This window comes from Hippocampus guttulatus, chromosome 4, assembly GCF_054856545.1.
Source record: "Hippocampus guttulatus isolate MCC_2025c chromosome 4, RoL_Hgut_1.0, whole genome shotgun sequence".
NCBI classification, from domain to species: domain Eukaryota; kingdom Metazoa; phylum Chordata; class Actinopteri; order Syngnathiformes; family Syngnathidae; genus Hippocampus; species Hippocampus guttulatus.
Genome location: NC_141264.1, coordinates 17,735,621 through 17,741,620, shown reverse-complemented (window position 1 = coordinate 17,741,620; position 6,000 = coordinate 17,735,621).

The following is a 6,000-nucleotide window of genomic DNA, read 5'->3' as shown; positions in this document are numbered from 1 at the left end:
TTTGGTTTGGTTTATTTATTTTTTTGTTGCTTTTTTGCTACTTGCACTCACCCACAGATGTCCTGTCTGCATTTCTCAGGTGTCCTCTGAATGTTTGCTGATGATCAACTTTTCATATTTTCCACAATGGTCCGTATGCTATGATGCACCCACCTCAGTCTTGTTTAGTTTTTTTTGTTTGTTTGTTCTTTGGGGGGGGGGGGGGTGTTATAAGGTAATCTTCATCATATTCCTTCTGACATTGAACGTCCATTCCAAAAACAAAAAAAAGGAACAACAAAAGATATTGCTTTCATGCTATTCTATCAGATAATTTCATTTTAAATCCCCCCCCCCCCCCCCCCCCCCACTAGAGAGAGACTCTAATCTTGAGGAAGCTAGTCCAGGTTCCCTGCTATGTGAAGATTGAAAATCTATGCATGTTGTAATCCTTGTACAGTCCAGTTTGCATGATTTCGTGCCTCCTTTGGGCAGCTCTAACATCAGTTAGTTTGTCTTTAAAAACATATCACAAACACAACATTTTTTCAACACCGAGGGTTTTGGAAAGCCCAGACAAGACTCATGTTTGATGGAGGCAGTGAATTTTATACAGGGCCGCTATTTTCTAGATCAAAAAACAAACACATGAACAGTTATTAAATCAAAGGTAAGTTTTACAAATCTAACCCGCCCCCCCTCCCCCTCCTAACTGTCATGGATGAGCTCCTTCACACAAGTATGACGCCTGCACAGTGAAAAGAACGGTGTTCCTAATGCCTCCTACTGCTGTTGGCAATAGCACAAAGCGAGTGTTGTAATGATTACTGAGAGCTTGACATTGCACTCTGAAAACTTTTGAGTGGAATTTACTTGAGAAGTGGATGCAGAGACACAGAAGTGTTAGCCCATGCATTTGGATGAGCGGTAGGATGTGACATGAGTGTATTCGTAACATGGTTTACTTTGTTCTTGTTTACATGTAAAAAAATAAATAAATATATATATACTGTATTGAAATGTATAAAAACAATGTAACATAAGGTAATTTGGATATCACTCTTTTCTGTAATAAACCATTGATTGTATCTTTTAAATTGAAATCTGGTGTGTTTATTGCTGTGTTCGTGTTGCTGATGCTGTGGGTGTCATTCATTCATTCATTTTGTGATCCGGCTACAAGGGTCGCGGGGGTGCTGGAGCTTCTCCCAGCTGTATTCGGGCAGTAGGCAGGGGGACACCCTGAACTGGTTGCCAGCCAATCGCAGGGCAAACATAGACGAACAGCCACTCACGCTCACAATCACACCTAGGGACAATTTCGAGTGCTCAATCAGCCTGCCATGCATGTTTTCGGAATGTGGAGTACCCGGAAAAACCCACGCAGGGAGAACATGCAAACTCAACACAGGAAGGCCGGAGCTGGGATCGAACCCAGGACCTCTGCACTGTGAGGTCGACGCACTAACCACTGGACCGCCGGGCAGTCCTTGCCTAACATGTATGCGGAAAAAAAAAAATCTGGATCGTGAGTGAGAGGTAATCCTGAACGAAGTGCCTCTCATACGTTCCCTACGGTTTGGTATCAATACACTAATACCGATACTGTATTGGTAGAAATCGTTTTTGCCCGATGTCTGAGTGTATGCCGTGAAAAATGTTGACATTTTCATTGGATTTGCTGAAGGCCCACAAGAACGAAGCCATTTAATAACCAAAATTATGCAAGAGGTGTGCATCTATAGAAGTGGTACAAATTGGTGTTGATCAAAACGAATTTTCTTCGGCTTTAGCTGAGGTGGTTGTCCCACCGACTGACGTTCTAGTAGTGCTATTCAGTGCTGCGTCTGCACAAAGATTTTGCGGATTATGTTTTATGGAGCAAAGTGATTTATTCCTTTGCTCCCTCTGCAATTATAAACCAATATTCCACTTTCTCCCCCCATATGTATGAGACCCTGTCGAAATCTTGTTTTTCTACGGCAAAACTACTCCTTGAGAAGGAATAATAGCTTTTCCGCTGTTGTTTTGAAATCCTGAAAAAAAATCTGCTGACATTTCTTGCATCTTGCAACAACGCGTTTTATTTACTTGCAAAGTTACTGTGTGTTCATGCAACAAAAAATCAGTTTACCTGCTGGCACAAAAAGACACTTCAGGGTCGTAAATGAAATCTTATCCTCTAGCTCATCCAGAGCAGCAAAAGTAGTTTGCCACAGGGAAAATGTAATCCTTTAAAGACTTTTCCATTTGAAAATGACAACCTGGACTAAAGCGAGCATGGAAATGAAGACAGACTTTAAGAACTTAAATCCACACTGTTACTGCAAAACCCAAAGATAATCTCCTACATGTCCATTAGACTCTAACAAAATTAGACGGTGACTACTGGGCTGGAAAATGGTGTATGATGTGTCTGCAAGTGTGATTGATGCCTCTTTTCACATAAAGCAGCAATTTGGAATTGCTGTACACAAATCCTGATTTAAAAATAGATAAATAACATCTACAGAGCAAAGTCCAGTTTTAACGTTTACGGGACAGACGACTTGTGTCACAGTGTGGTGTAACACACAAACATATTTAGTAGACATACTTTTAAAAGTTATAAGACTGTGTCAAGAAACACTTGAAGATACTTCTTCATGAGATTGAGAAGATTTGTCCAAAATGTGACTTTCTAAACATTTAGAATCCAGTTTAGTTCAGAAACTGTCAAACAAAGCTTTAGCGCATTGATCTATTAGAATTGACCCAACCAATCACGGCGCACCTGTTTTGTTGAGTTCGGTCATGTGACATTTGCAATCTGAGCCGTGATTGGTCGTCGCCAGTGCCCTGAGCAACTGTGATGTCATTTTCACAAAATGACAAAATGGCCGCCCCCTGCCATGGATGGAACCGATGGATTTTGCTGCTTAATTCATATTCCACAAACACAATGATAATCAGAATACCGTGTTGAGACCAACGGCGCCGCATCGAACATATTATGGTAAAGAACATTTTTAACTTTAACAGCTCTATGAGCATTTTTTCCCCCCATAAAAGCAGAGCTTTTCAAGCAGTCACGGCGGGATCCTGTTGGTGATTTTGAGTTTTCCAGCAGGTTGTAACTTTCCGCATGGCTATAAATGTACTTCATATGTGGGCCATGTTTTATCCATCAACGCTATTGTAAATTGTCCGAATTTTTCTCATTCTTCATAGCTGTAAGCCCATGTCACACACCGCTTTCCCTTTCATGCACCGACAAAGTTGTGAGGTCATGGTCGCCGGGAACGGATTATGATTGATACTACAGTACACGTATGGCACACATAAAGAGAGCAACTTAGCGGGAGAGCCCACGGCTATAAATCCAGCAAAAAGTCAAACATGAAAAGGCCGAGACGGTAGGAATGACCAATATGGGAGACAAGAGTCACAATGCTCGATTCTCTATCTCATCAAAAGGAACCGTTCCAGCGAATGCCTTTATTGCTCCGTAATGCTGAAATATGTTTCACATTAACGCATCCAATGTCTTCACCGACAAGGGAAACTCAATGAAATTTAATTAAAAGTTTCAAATAACATCACTCTTGGAACGACCCCTCCAATTAGACATGCTGATTTTGTCAACACAGCACAATGAAGACCCTGAGGTTGCTCTCAATTTCGAAAATGAAGTGTATGCCAAGAAGGGAAAACTTGTACAAACAAACCAAAAACAACTGGCTTGTAAATGTTGACAAGATGCTATTACCGAGTCAAGAAATTCATTGAGGACTATAACTTTAGTTATGACAGGCTTTAGGCGGCTTTTTTTGCTACATTTATTCCAGAAGACCAAGTCGCCTCCAAAATGGAAAGAGGGACAATATGCACTGGGGGCCGTACAAACTCACACTAAATGTGGTGAGTCTCTGGAGCTGTCCCAGTACTTGTCCAGTTTTATTAGAACTGGATATTGGTGAGTGTTTGGGGCCGACAAGCCTTTCTCTGCTGGCCTCAGCACTAACAGGAGCACTGACCTACATTTCCAAGCCAAAGTCTCATATTTGTTCGATGAAATTGTATTCAGGGGCAGTCAGGTCATTCAAACATAAACACAAAAGAGTTTCTTTCACCTTGTGCTGTGTGATTCAGTAATATTTGTCAGTTTTAGGATAAAGAATATATGCCTGTGAATATTGTCTTTCGACATACATGCGTTGCTGCACTGTTTTTGTTTTTTTGTTTGCTAATACAGTCAAACCTCGGTTTTCGTCCATAATCCGTTCCAGAAGGCTGTTTGAAAACCGAAATTGTTCGAAAACCGAAACCGCGCTCTTTTTAAAATAAAAATGTTTCCTGAACACGTCTGCTCACAATGGAAAGCAACACGAGGAAGCGTCACTTCCTCGCCTACCCGAGGAAGGGTCACTTCCTCGTGTAAGGAAGGTGAGAGGAGTCAAATGGTGCATTCAAGTGCACTCAGTTTGTTCGAGAACCGAAATTTGTTCGTCATCCGAGGCATAAAAAACTCGAAATTTTTGGTCGAGAACCGAGACGTTCGAAAACCGAGGTTTGACCGTACTATGCGATAGACCGTCTATGGCACTTCCCATCATGTGTTAGCATTAAGCTCTAAAAATACACAATGAGTATTTCTCTCTTTTGAAGTGTAGTTTGGCAGTAAATCTCAACTGGGAGTGGCATAAACAGCTTGAAGCCTCATTTTTTGAAAATTGGTTCAGGATGCCAAACTGCTGCTTGTGAAGTTCTGCTTGATTTCCATCTCCTCCCGATGTACGTGACGCATTTCTGTGCTGTGATCGAGCTCTTGATATCGTATTGATGGTGGTATTAAGAGGTGGATTAAGGCCCAGCTACCAATTGCAGCACCCGCCGCTGGAACTGGACAATGTTTCTTCATTAAAAGAAAAGCGACGAGCAACACTGCAGGCTTTTATTGATGGAGCGCATGCGCCGAGCGCTTACGAGGTCATGGTTTCTGCGAGCACCTTGGCAGGATGGATGTTGTTCACACGGCATAGAAATAAAGCACAGCTTAGCGAGGTAATCATGGAGGCCGCTGTGGTCGTAAGTATAAATCTCGCGGAGTCACAGAGGGCGAAGGAGTCAGAATTCAAGTCCACAATTCATCGTAGGGTTCAGCTTGTGTGTGTGGGGGTGGGGGGTCATAGTATTTGGACCAATACTGTTGTGTTTGGCCCCAGAAAACACTGGTTTGTTATTGTACTTTAAGAATGTAGCATCCAGCTAATAGCTCATTTAAATCAGAACAAATTTTAAAAACAATGTCAGTCTGAAGTAAACCAGTGTGGATGAAAAGTATTGCAACAGCAATTTTATCGGACCGGATCAACACCACTGAAGACTTTTCTGGGTGGAAAGCATCTCCTCACTGGTCTGGCTTCTGTTTACTTTATTCTGAAGTGCGTGCCCTTTCCCCAAATAGTTTCTATTCGCCTTTTCCCAGACATTTGTGAAGCAAGCCATCTGGCAGCTTCAGGTAAGAAAAATACTCAACACTTGGGTCAAATGTTTCACACCAATGACACATAACAGCGCAAACCATAAACTACCAGTACTGTGCATTTTCACCTCATTATTTTTGCAAAGCAGCTCTGTGGTTTCGAGGGAGAAATGAGGCTCACTTATGGGATGTTGTAAGGACCTAAGGATGAACAAAGGTGAATTGCCGCATGTGTGCGAGTGGTTTATTTTATGATATAAAGATACATTATAAGCAGTCGAACTGTTTAAATGATCTGCTTTTTGCAGCCACATTCAATAAATATGCACATTTGTGCACTTGTTTTTGACTGTGTGGGTAGGCAGACAAAGGGAGTGTTTCAGAATTCCGCGAAAAAGTACAACAAGATGAGTGTTGAATCACGACAGGGGAGCGACACCAGTATAATAAATATGTCTTTTGAGAAATGTGCACCCAGTCCTTCACTGGACTCCTCGGAGTGCACAATACACAACAGTAAATCTGTTTACTTCAGTATTCCCTCTAAAATTTCACTC